We start from the raw sequence: 13,145 nt of genomic DNA, 5'->3' as shown, positions 1-13,145 counted from the left end.
TTCTGAATGCTGAGCTTTATGCCAACTTTTTCACTCTCCTCTTTCACTTTCATCAAGAGGCTTTTTAGTTCCTCTTCTCTTTCTGCCATAAGGGTGGTGTCATCTGCATACCTGAGGTTATTGATATTTCTCCCGGCAATCTTGATTCCAGCTTGTATTTCTTCCATTCCAGCGTTTCTCATGATGTACTCTGCATGTAAGTTAAATAATAGTATGTATTTTAATGTTTTAACTGCTCAGGCACAGCAGTACTAGAAGATATCAATATACTCAGTTCAGTTCAGTTCAGTCTCTCAGTCGTGTCTGACTCTTTGCAACCCCATGAATCGCAGCACGGCAGGAAAGATCTCCAATTTTGGCACATACATATCAGATTACTGTGAGCCTCATATTTACAAATGGAGAATGACTTAGGTGTGGTTCCTGAGGGACCCTGCTTCTCAAAATCATGAATAGATGATGGTAAAATTTCTAACAAAATAAAGTTCCAATTTACATAGCAATTGCAGTTATGGAAAATTTTAAAATATATTAAAAGTGAGCAAAAATACTCTGCATTATTATATAAAATACATGTGGGTCTTAGGCTCAAATAATTATCCACATTTTTTCATCTTTTGTTCAGGGGCAGATTTTGTGGTATTTGAATTATTCAGTTTTGGAAGCCCATTTTAGGGAAAACACTACAAAATTACAAACAGTAAGTTAGTTACAATATGAAATATTTATTTAGAATGGGAAAAAAGAAATCACAGCAAATCACCAATTTAAAGTAGCCAACTAATACCTTAAAGTGAAATCCAGAAAAATACCTGTTTTTATTAATAAGCAGCCTGACATACTTCCACAATCCTTTTTTCTTATTTTAATAGACTTTATTTTTCAAGTTTTAGGTTCACAGCAGTATTAAGCAGAAGGTACAGAGATTTCCCATAGAATCCTTACCCCCATTCGTAGATAGCCTCCACCATTATCAACATTCTCCACCAAACACAATAAACAACATTTGATACAATTGTTGAACTTCCATTGGGGTATCATTACCACCCAGAGTCGATAGTTTACATTAGGGCTCACTCTTGGTGTTGTACATCCTATGAATCTGGCAAATTTGGTGGTACTGGTGGTAAAGAATCCACCTGCCAATGCAGGAAATGGTAAGAGACAGGCGTTCAATCCCTGGATTGAAAAGATCCCCTGGAGGAGGGCATGGTAACCCACTCCAGGATTCTTGCCTGGAGAATCCCATGGACAGAGGAGCCTGGGGGGCTGCAGTCCATAGGGTTGCAAAGAGTTGGACATGACTTAAGCGACTTAGCATGCATGCAAGCCCACTGGGGCATCTTTATCATCCAGAATCCATACTTTTCATTAGGGCTCACTCTTGGGGTTGTACAATCTATGACTCTGGCAAATTTGTAATGGCAAGTATCTACCATTATAGTATCATACAGAGTAGTTAGTTTCACTGCGCTAAAAATCCTCTGTGCTCTGAGTATTTGCAATCCTTTTTCAATGTAGTTTTTGCTATGGTTTCTTTGATCACCTTTTTGTATGACAATGGCCTTGTAAGGTCATTTTCTATGACAAAAAAAATGGTAAATTTGTCTTTAGCATAGTTGTTTAAATATTTAAAAATTATTATTGGTAATTTAGGAAATTATGGGATGGGGGAGCCTGGTGGGCTTCCGTCTATGGGGACGCACAGAGTCAGACACGACTGAAGCGTTTTAGCAGCAGCAGCAGGAAATTATTATTGGTAGTTGAAAGCTCCTTTCAGCTTCACAACTTGTTATTGATAATATTCTGTAAAGTTTTGACCACTTGTACTTTTCTTTCATTTTCACAGTGTCAAGCTTCCCTATGCTGGGGGAGTATTTTCTACTCAGCAGAATTGTTTGCACAAAAAAATAATTATTCACTTTTTTGAAGGGTTAGATTTGTCTGTAGGACCCTTTGGGAGTACTGTATTCCTTGGAGGAAGATTTGATCTTTTACAATGATTGTAGACTAATCAAAGTTTTCATTTCTTCTTGAGTCGGTTTTGGTAAATTGGGTTTTTCTAAGAATTCGATGATTTTTATCAAGTTTTAAGCTTTACTGCTGAAGTTTTTCATGATGTTCTTAATATCCTTTCCAGGATTTGGAGCACAGAGTTGCGGACAGATAACTGTTCCATATAATGGTCCATATATGGTTTATAAAGCATGGTCCGTGTTCTGGACATAAAACTGGCATGCCCTCCATGTGGAGGGCCGACTATACTGTGTCATTTTATATGAAGCACTTAGTATTTGCGGATTTTGGTTTCTGCAGGGGTCCTGAAACCCATCCCCAACAGTTATCAATGGATAACTGTAGTTTTACTCTGAATTATTCCTGAGGCCGGCCAGCAGGTCTGCAGTGATTGGGTCTTCGCCGCTCCAGTCCCATTCATTGGCACACTGGTCGGCCCTCGAGTCCTCTCACCCGTAGCCACTGTCGCCATACTTAGACAAGCCTGTGACTCTCTTAGCATTCTCTCTGGCATCACTGGAATGGAGAAGCGTGGGGAGGAGATTAATCCAGGGCTGATGAGCCACAGCTGCACCCTCCCCACCTCTCCTCTTTCCAAGGAATCAATGACTCTGAGAGGAGCCAAGGAAAGAGGGGCTAAAACTCTGAGACAGCGCACATCAGCCCAACTTAGCCCTGTGCTTGGTGAATAGCTCTCATAGGGAGAGGGCTGAGAATTGCTGGTTCCACCAGCCTCATTCTGCTCTTCAGCCACTCAGACCCCACACTGGGCACAGAGCAGGAGGGTGGGTAAGAGGAGGAGGGCCCACAGCCGAGCTCTCCTCATCCATCCCTGCATCGCCAGTGTCCCTGGTACCTGATCACTTTAGCAGCCCAGGTCCTCCCTGGTCCTCTTTAGGCAGCATAATAGTTCCCTGGGAGTGGAAGTATTTGTCTGAATATTTGTAGTTGGCTTCTCTCATGTCAGTAAGAAATGGCCAGTATTCAGGTTCGATCCCCTGAAGATGGAAATGGCACCCCACTCCAGTATTCTTGCCTGGGAAATCCCATGGACAGAGGAGCCTGGTGGGCTACAGTCCATGGAGTCTCAGAAGGGTTGGACACGATGTAATACTATGGGGATGATCAATAAACATGATTGTTTTTAAAAAGGAGATAATGTACCAATAATACTGGCCATTAATAATAATTAATCTCCAGTATTCTTGCCTGGAGAATTCCATGGACAGGGAAGCCTGGCAGGCTACAGTCCATGGGGCCACAAAGAGTCAGACACGACTGAGTGACTAACATTACTAATACTCTGTCATGTCAAGTAGGCCCTCCATATGTCTTTAGCCGCTGGAAAGGGAAAGAAAATGATGAGATTAATGTGGTCATATCTTGGCAAAATAGAGAAATGATACATTTTCTTCCCACTGCGTCCAAATTTCAGCCTTTGAGTAAGCCCGTGGAAATTATTATATTGGCTTGAAATAAAGATTCTTTTACTTTTCACTTCTCTGATTTAAACTTGTGAGAATCACACTTGGTGCAAGTTTTATTCTGTTTGATTCCATTTTAAGCCTGTTGGTACTTTGTTTCTGGTGGGGTGTGATGTGTGCAAGAAGAAGTCAGATGCTCTTTAAAGGACATTTGTTTGTACAATGAACCTCTTACCTGGAAAAATACAGGAAGGCTCTGACCAGAACTTGAGAACAAAGGCAATACTAAGGGAGGCTGCAGATACAGGATAGTTCTAACAGAGTAAAGGGGAAAATATTCATCCCTGTACACTCAGTGAGGACAACTTGGTTCTGCATACATCTGAGCTCAGTTCAGTCACTGAATCGTGTCCGATTCTTTGCAACCCCATGGACTGCAGCACGCCAGGCTTCCTGTTGGTCACCAACTCCCAGAGCTTACTCAAACTCATGTCCATGGAGTCAGTGATGCCATCCAACCGTTTCATCCTCTGTCATCCCCTTCTACTCCTGTCTTCAATCTTTCAAGCACTGGGGTCTTTTCCAGTGAGTCAGTTCTTCACATCAGGTGGCCAAAGTATTGGAGTTTCAGCTTCAGCATCAGTCCTTCCAATGAATATTCAGGACTGATTTCCTTTAGGATGGACTGGTTGGATCTCCTTGCAGTCCAAGGGACTCTCGAGAGTCTTTTCCAACACCACAGTTCAAAAGCATCAATTCTTTGGTGCTCAGCTTTCTTTACAGTCCAACTCTCACATCCATATATGACTATTGGAAAAACCATAGCTTTGATTAGACAGACCTTTGTTGGTAAAGTAATGTCTCTGCTTTTTATCATGCTGTCTAGGTTGGTCATAGCTTTTCTTCCAAGGAGCAAGCGTCTTTTAATTTTATGGCTGCAGTCACCATCTGCAGTGATTTTGGAGCCCCCCCAAATAAAGTCTCTCACTGTTTCCATTGTTTCCCCATCTATTTGCCATGAAGTGATGGGACCAGATGCCATGATCTTAGTTTTCTGAATATTGAGTTTTAAGCCAACTTTTTCACTCTCCTCTTTCACTTTCATCAAGAGGCTCTTTAGTTCTTCTTCGATTTCTGCCATAAGGGTGGTATCACTGCATATCTGAGGTTATTGACATTTCTCCCAGCAATCTTGATTCCAGCTTTTGCTTCATTCAGCCCAGCATTTCACATGATATACTCTGCATATAAGTTAAATTACCAGGGTGACAATATACAGCCTTAATATACTCCTTTCCCGATTTGGAACCAGTCTGTTGTTCCATGTCCAGTTCCAACTGTGGCTTCTTGACTTGTATACAGATTTCTCAAGAGGCAGGTCAGGTGGTCTGGTATTCCTATTTCTTGAAGAATTTTCCAGTTTGTTGTGAGCCACACATTCAAAGGCTTTGGCATAGTCAATAAAGAAGTAGATGTTTGTCTGGAACTCTCTTGTTTTATCAATGATCCAACAGATGTTGGAAATTTGATCTCTGGTTCCTCTACCTTTTCTAAAACCAGCTTGAACATCTGGAAGTTCATGGTTCATGTACTGTTGAAGCCTGGCTTGGAGAATTTGGAGCATTACTTTGCTAGCATGTGAGATGAGTACAATTGTGCTGTAGTTTGAACATTCTTTGGCATTGCCTTTGTTTGGAATTAGAATGAAAACTGATCTTTTCCAGTCCTGTGGCCACTGCTGAGTTTTCCAAATTTGCTGGCATATTGAGTGCAGCACATCCACAGCATCATCTTTCAGGATTTGAAATAGCTCAACTGGAATTCCATCACCTCCACTAGCTTTGTTCGTAGTGATGCTTCCTAAGGCCCACTTGACTTCACATTCCAGGGTATCTGGCTCTAGGTGAGTGCTCACACCATCATGGCTATCTGGGTCATGAAGATCTTTTTTGTATACTTCTTCTGTGTATTCTCGCCATCTTTTCTTAGTATCTTCTGCTTCTTTCTGTCCTTTATTGAGCCCATCTTTGGATGAAATGTTCCCTTGGTACCTAATTTTCTTGAAGAGACCTCTAGTCTTTCCCATTCTGTTGTTTTCCTCTATTTCTTTGCATTGATCACTGAGGAAGGCTTTCTTATCTCTCCTTGCTATTCTTTGGAACTCTGCATTCAAATGGATATATCTTTCCTTTCCTCTGCCTTTTGCTTCTCTTCTTTTCACAGTTATTGAGACAATTATTTTTGCCTTTTTGCATTTCTTTTTCTTGGGGATGATCTTGATCACTGCCTCCTGTACAATGTCATGAACCTCCATCCATAGTTTTTCAGGCATTCTGTCTATCAGATCTAATCCCTTGAATCTATTTGTCACTTCCACTGTATAATCGTAAGGGTTTTGATTTAGGTCATACCTGAATGGTCTAGAAGTTTTCCCTACTTTCTTCAATTTAAGTCAGAGTGGTCTGGGCATATTTTGCACCTGGGAAAATTCAGTTAGCAGGTGATAAAAGTGAGTTCCCTAAGAGATTTGAAGAAACAGGGTAATTAGATGCAGTAAAAGGGCAACTGGTCCACCAGTTCTAAAGTTCAGTGTCCTCTCCAGTAAAATGGAGGAGTGTTGCCTCCCTGGGGATGTTTATGCAGAAGAATTGAGGGAAATACAGGTTTAGTTAATAGAACATTGTAGGTGCTCAGTACACAATCACTCTCTGGTCCTTAGGAAGAGTGTGATAAAAAAAGAAAAAGAATGAACCAAGATGAGTGTGATAAAAAAAGAAAAAGAATGAACCAAGATGAGGAGCAGAGAGTTATGGACAGAAGGGATCTGGTCAACTAAAATTAAATGGCAACATCTTTTTTCTAAAAAAAAAAAACTGCTTATCAGGAAAACAAGAAAAATCTAATATAGAATTATAATCATGGTTTAAATGGTGACTCTATGAGATAACCTATCTCCTTTTTATATATTTGTTATGTTTGGCATTTGGAAAGATAGTATTGTTAAGAGTTATGACATCTCTATTATTCACACTGATTTAAATAGCTCCTTGGAATCCAGAATTCTCATAAAAATATTTCCAAAATGCTTGACGTACGTATCTTGTCACCTAAGAACAGGGAAACCAGAGGTAACTGTGCATACTTCAGTGTGTATAAAAATTAACTGGGGTGCTTAATAAAAGCCAAATTTCATCTCAGCCCCAGGGGTTGTGTTCAGGGAAGGAGTTGTGTGTGGACCCAGGCAGTTCCACAGAGCACCACAGACCACAGGTGATTCTCACGCAAGTGATCCTAGAACAACCCTTGGAAGAACATTGACCTCAGAGATGAAAAGAAATTTTTAGCTGGGTCTGTGAGAATTTCAATAAAATTAACAGCAAACTTTTAAAACAGTTAAGTCAAAAACTATCACAGAAGAAAAACACAAAAAATAATTTTGTGAAATAAATTTTGGCCACTTCACTCTGGCTAGTGAGGTCTACATATCTTGCTATAGGATTCTCACCAGGTCTCAGCCTCAGTAGAACCATTGTCAAGGTAACTCATGGTGCCATTTTTTGTGGGGAGGAGAACTCTATAGAGTTTCCTTCCAAAGACACCACATCCCCACCATCTGTCACCTACTCAGATAAAGAGCAGGACGTGTGTGCACAAACCCCTCACTCTCCTACATGAACTCTTGTCTAGAAGGCAGTAGAAGTGCTGGCGTTAACAGCAAGGTCTGGGAGCTCACCATCCAGGGTTAAATCCTGCTCTGTTGAAGGACTTTGTTATGTGTCTAAATCTCTTGTTGCCTCGGGTTCTCTGTTAAGGGATAATGGTACCTACATTTCAGGGCTAAAGGATTAAAACCTGAGGATGAAAACGAGTTCATTTATACATACAAAGCTTTTAGAACAGTGCCCAAAGGAGGCTCAGTTATTTTAGTTGCAAGTATTAAGTGGGTGGATAGTGTGAACACTCCCCAACCATTGGATGCATGTATCTCATGGCTACCAGACTTGGAAATGAGCTGTCCCCTGGTTGCCCACAAGGGGGAAGCAGAGCCATTCTTGTATTTAAGGAACACCTGATGGGGCTTCCCTGACAGCCAGTTGGTAAAGAATCAGCCTGCAATGCAGGAGACCGGGTTATATTCCTGGGTCGGGAAGATACCCTGGAGAAGGGATAGGATACCCACTCCAGTATTCTTGTGCTTCCCTCGTGGCTCAGCTGGGTATGAATCTGCCTGCAATGTGGGAGACCTGGTTCGATCCCTGGGTTGGGAAAATCCCCTGGAGAAGGGAAACTCTACCCACTCCAGTATTCTGGCCTAGAGAATTCCATGGACTGTATAGTCTATGGGGTCGTAAAGAGTCAGACACGACTGAGTGACTTTGAAAGGCTTTCCTGATAGCTCAGTTGGTAAAGAATCCTCCTGCAATGCAGGAGACCCTGGTTTGATTCCTGGGTCAGAAAGATCCGCTGGAGAAGGGATAGGCTACCTACTTCGGTATTCTTGGACTTACCTTATGGCTCAGCTGATAAAGAATCCTCCTGCAATGAGGGAGACCTGGGTTACATCCCTGGGTTGGGAAGATCCCTGGAGAAGGGAAAGGCTACCCACTCCAGTATTCTGGCCTAGAGAATTCCGTGGACTGTATAGTCCACGAGGTCATAAAGAGTTGGACACAACTGAGCAACTTTCACTTTCATTTTCACCCCTGAACCCAGATTTCTTCCTCACTCCTGTTGAAAGTTGGGGCCCAAACTTCATGTGACTTCAGGTTTGGGGATCTCCAAACCAGAGTGCAAAGCTGGTCAGAAAAGCCTGACAAAGTGCTACCACAAAAAGCAAGCTCCTTTTCTGCCTGTTTGTGGCCTTTACCCTGTGAGGATGTGGCCTCTGCTCAGGTGAATCCTGGGGGAAGCAGACACAGCCTCCCCTGGCCCATCCTTTGGTCCTCATTTTGACTAGCTTCCTTGAGGAATGTTCCCCATTTCTGACTGCTGATGCCCAGGATCAGGAAGCAGAAAATGATGCCCATGGAGAGCTTCATCCTGCTGCAGAGAGATACGCAGACTCAACCAAGGATGAGAGCTCTTGGGGAGGGAGTTGTAATGTTGATACATCCTTACATTCCAAAAATAAATGCCACTGAATTTTATCTCAACAGATAGATAGATGATAAATTGTATTATGGAGGATCCAGTTCTCATTTTCGTGTGAATCCTCGGAATCCCAATGATTTCCTGTATGAAGGATTGCAATGGGCTTTTAGCATAAACCACATTCCAGTCCAGTCATCCTCTGTCAGCCCTGAAACCCAATGTACTGCAAGTTACCCAAAGGCATGAGGAGTCTGGGCACCACGCCTCTGCAGTGATGAGACAAGGTGAGCAATGCTCTGGTATTTGTGGACCACCTGCTCACCCCATCTCTGCCTTCACACAGGAGAAGCATATGAGGGAAGCCCTGCCCCCTGAAGCACTCACACCTGGTGAATTCTGTCAGAATAGTAGACTCAGGAAGGCAGCAGAGAGCTGGGGCTGCAGCACAGGAATGCTGGTGAAGAGAGAGAGTCTTCAAGGAGGAAAAGTGTTGGAAAGTTCTAGCACCTCACCTTTGGCTGTGTCTTCCTGCTGAGGTTCCTGGTGAAGCTGAGCTGCCTGTGCTGGCTGCCTGGGAGATGGCACTGGTGCTTTATATACTGAAACTCAGCTAGAGGAACAAATCAGAAGATGGGTTTGAAGCAAAAAAAGAAAAAAGAAGGGAAATTTGGGGAAATCCCTCTTGACCAGAACACAGCATTCAAAACAGCAGTATTATTCTTCACTCACGTCTAATTTCCCTAAATTGTGCAATCCTGCAGCTTTTAAGAGAGTAGAAACTTAGGCTTTTTCTGTCTGTTTCCAGTCTCACTCCTGGTGGGAACAAGGTGTTTTTCCCCCACACAATAATGTACTGACATTTTCTGTGAAGGGTAATCAATATTAGAAAAAGAGAGCTGATTGCCTAAAGAATGTGAGGATACAGGGTGAATGGAACAGCAGAATAGGTCCATCGCAAAGGACAGCTCAGGATGAAGCTGGGACCCCAGGGTACAGCAGTAGGAAAGAAGGAAATAGAAACCAAGGAAAATCAAACTTCCAGCACCCACATAGGGTGGACTTAGCACTGGGAAAGGGAATTCTCCACTCGAGTGTATCTATGAACAGACACTGTTGAAGATCATGACAGGCTATGTGGAGAGATCACTGTAACCCCAGGAATGTTGAACTGTAGTGTAGAAATTTGCCATAATGTTGTGTAGCAATGACACATCATAAAAATGATCAGAAATGGACCCACTGGCTGTTACATGGCCAGAATAGAAGATTTGAGAAGGATGCAGAGAAAGCTGGAACTTAGTACAAGAATGCTGGGAGGGTGTGATGTCAGAGAACAGCTGTTTCAACCAGAAAACAGGACTGGGCTTTATTCTGTGAGTTTCGTGAGACAATCCTGAGAGGGAAATTCATGCAGGTGCTATCACAAGGAGGAGTCTCTGATGAACTCCTTGCCCCGTCTCTGCCTCCTCATCCAAAAGGGAAATTTCAAAGGCCACTGGATTTCCCTAGAGGAGAAGGGATGGTGCATGTGTAATATGTCAGAGATGGTTGGTGATTCAGAGGACTTCAGATCTGCTCTTCCTGATGGTGGGACCATGAGTTGGAAGCCTCAGGAGGGCAAGTAAGGCCCAGCGCAGGGAGCACCACCTCAGGATTCTTGCCTGGAGTGTTTATAGGAGAGAAGGAATGTGAGCCATGCATTGGAGACACAGAAAAGCAATCTCCAACACAGATACAAGCAAATCGCAGAGGCCTGGGAACTGAGACGCTAGGAGATGGTAAATAAGAGTCTGGAAGGACATGGTGGTAACCCTGAGAAAGGGAAGAAGGGTGAAGAACCTGCAATCTGTTATTAATAGCAGACTCGGGGAAATAGGAGGAGGACATTAGACAGAAGAACACTGGCCCCAGAGGAAGCAAGCCAAGTGAGGGTGACTCTGGTGTGTGGGAATCACTGTCTTAGAATAGAGCCTCCCAGAATAAGGATGATGCCTCCTCCTGCGTCTGGATCATATCTTATTTCTTGTAGGTGTAATGAGATGAACATGTAAGGCAGATAGCTGTCTAAAGGATTTCTCTGTCCCTCTGGTTCTTATCCAGGGAAAAACTAAGTAACATTCAAATATTCCCAACAGAACTTATACTCCTTGGGAAAGATGGGGTTCCCTGTGGTCCAGGTACTCCAGGTCCCTGAGCTGGCTCAGCTGAATATGAGTGTGCATGGAGGGGAGAAGGGATGCTGTCAGTCACCCAGAGTCACTGACGCTGGGCATGCACTGGGGGCTACTCCGTAGAGGGGGGCTGTGACATCCACCCCCCTTTCTCCTGCTGTCCTCCTACTTTCCTCAGGGCAGAAACCATGAGCCAGTGACCACATTCTGTTGCAACTCTTTTACTTAGCTTGGAGCCATTCATTACTGGGAATCCACTCCCCACTTCCTCATGTCACTCCAGTCATTTCTTCTTTGATAGAATCATTAGAGAGAAAGCAAGTACAATCTCTAGAAACCAAGTCAAGCATTGCAAGTTCTTCACCTTGTTTCTTAATGCACTCTGTCTTCTCTGTCTTCCTGGCAGGGACATGCTTAGAATAATAGACAACAATGGTGGTCAGTTCTTTTCATTTGTTTTTCCTGCAGAAGAAGGGCACCCTGTCTTGGCCATATCAGAATCTTCAGGCTTTAAAGGGATCTCCCAAGAGTCTCCCATGAGTCGCTGTGTCCTGGTTTGCACAGATGGTCTCTGTTAGCGCCTATGGTCCCAGGGAGTTAATAGTGACAGTTAGTAAACAGTTCTACATTTGACCTGGGTTACATAAGAAATTAGATGGTACCCCCTACTCCAAAAGCCGTGTGCCACAAGGCTATTGAGATACCTAAGGGATCTCCATTTTTCTCTCACAGTTAATATAAGCTGCAGAGAATACCAAGGCTATGAAGAATCAGAAAACAGAATAACAAACAAAAAAAAGCCCCACAGAATAGCATCTGAGGCCTAAGTCCCAGACTCAGAGGGACAAAAGGAAACACTCATGAGCAGTTCCATCAATGTAAAGTGAAGAAAATAATACCTACCGTATAGAGTTATTTTTAGGATTAAATGGTTAATGTTTTAGGGCTTGGATCAGTTCTGGGCACATGTTAAATATTTAATACATTTTAACTCTTCTAGAGTAACCAAGAAAATTCATAATAATTTATACTTTGCAGAAGACAGAAAGATAAACTAATATATTATTGTGAAAGCCATGCAGTTTTAATATATTAACAAGTAAGACTATCAAACAGAATTAAAGATTTAAAGATCAAGGTTTAATTTTACAGGGTATAGCAACATTTTTTGAAGCCTGGGTGTCTTTCAAGTTTTCTTTGTTAGAAATAACTGTTGCAAGGATAGTTTTTGATGTAGAAAACCATCTGTATTTCTTGAAGTTGCTAGAGAAGAGGAGATAGTCTCCCCTTATGCTGGCACAACTTCTTTCACCAGCAGTTGAGTGGACATATAGTTTTTCTAAGACTAAGCCCTGGAATCCCACTACATAGCCCTGAGAGAAAAAGAGACTGGCTTGAGAAATTCAAAATTTACCGAAAGGATAAAAGGCCAAAGTAGGATAGTGAGCGTGGAATATTGAGAATGTAATCTTTTGTGTCTAAAGTCACTCGTTTTGTTATGTGTGTATATGCTCAGTAACTCAGTCATGTCCGACTCTTTGCAACATCATGGACTGTAGCCCACCAGATTACTCTGTCCATAGAATGTTCCAGGCAAGAATACTGGAAGGGGCTGCCATTCCCTTCCCCAGGGGGTCTTCTCAACCCAGGGATCAAACCTGTGTCTCTTGCGTCTCTTGCACTGGCAGGCAGATTCTTTACCACTGCACCACCTGGGAAGCCCCATTTTGTTATAGTTAATATTTTATCTGAATTTCTGTCTACACGGGTTCCTTTTTCTCTTACTTTTCAGATTTGTCTGTCTAATATAAAATGCCTGTTTAGTATCCAGGTGAGAACATTTGTGAGCATCCTTTAAGGGTTAAAACTCACGTAATATTTAAAATATTACTGGTTTGAAAAATAAATATTATATTCAGCCTCATTAAAATACCTTTTCTAAAAAATTTAAGTCTTCATGGACTGGAAGAATTAGTCATGTTAAAATATCCATACTACCCAAAGTAATCTATTGAATTAATGCAATCCCTATTAAAATTCCAATGCCATTTTTCACAAAAATAGAACAATCTAAAATTCACATGAAACCACAAAAGACCCCAAATAGCCAAAGTAATTTTAAGAATAAAGAACTAAGTTAAAGGTATCATAATTCCTCATTTCAAAATAAGCTATAGTGGTCAAAACAGTATGATGTTTACATTAAAAACCGGCACATAGATCAGTGGACCAGAATGGAGAGCCTTATGCATGTATGGTTAATTAATTGATGACAAAGGAGCCAAGAATGTATAATGGGCAAAGGACAGCTGGTGTTTGAAAACTGGGCAGACAGTCTTCTAAGAGCATGAAACTGAAACACTATCTCATACCATTAACTTAACTTGACTCAAATAGATTAAAGACATGGATGTAAGACCTGAAGCCATTAAGGTCCTAGAAG

At 42.1% G+C, this 13,145-nt stretch overlaps 1 pseudogene; it reads right to left on the bottom strand.

Moving 5' to 3' along the window:
• Positions 1-2,373: 2,373 nt before the first annotated feature.
• LOC138093122 (serum amyloid A protein-like) lies at positions 2,374-8,479 on the bottom strand (annotated as a pseudogene).
• Positions 8,480-13,145: the final 4,666 nt, after the last annotated feature.

The sequence above is a fragment of the Capricornis sumatraensis genome, chromosome 16, assembly GCF_032405125.1.
Source record: "Capricornis sumatraensis isolate serow.1 chromosome 16, serow.2, whole genome shotgun sequence".
NCBI classification, from domain to species: Eukaryota; Metazoa; Chordata; class Mammalia; order Artiodactyla; family Bovidae; genus Capricornis; species Capricornis sumatraensis.
Note: the sequence above shows the minus strand (reverse complement) of the source record. Positions and strands in the feature narration are given on the sequence as shown.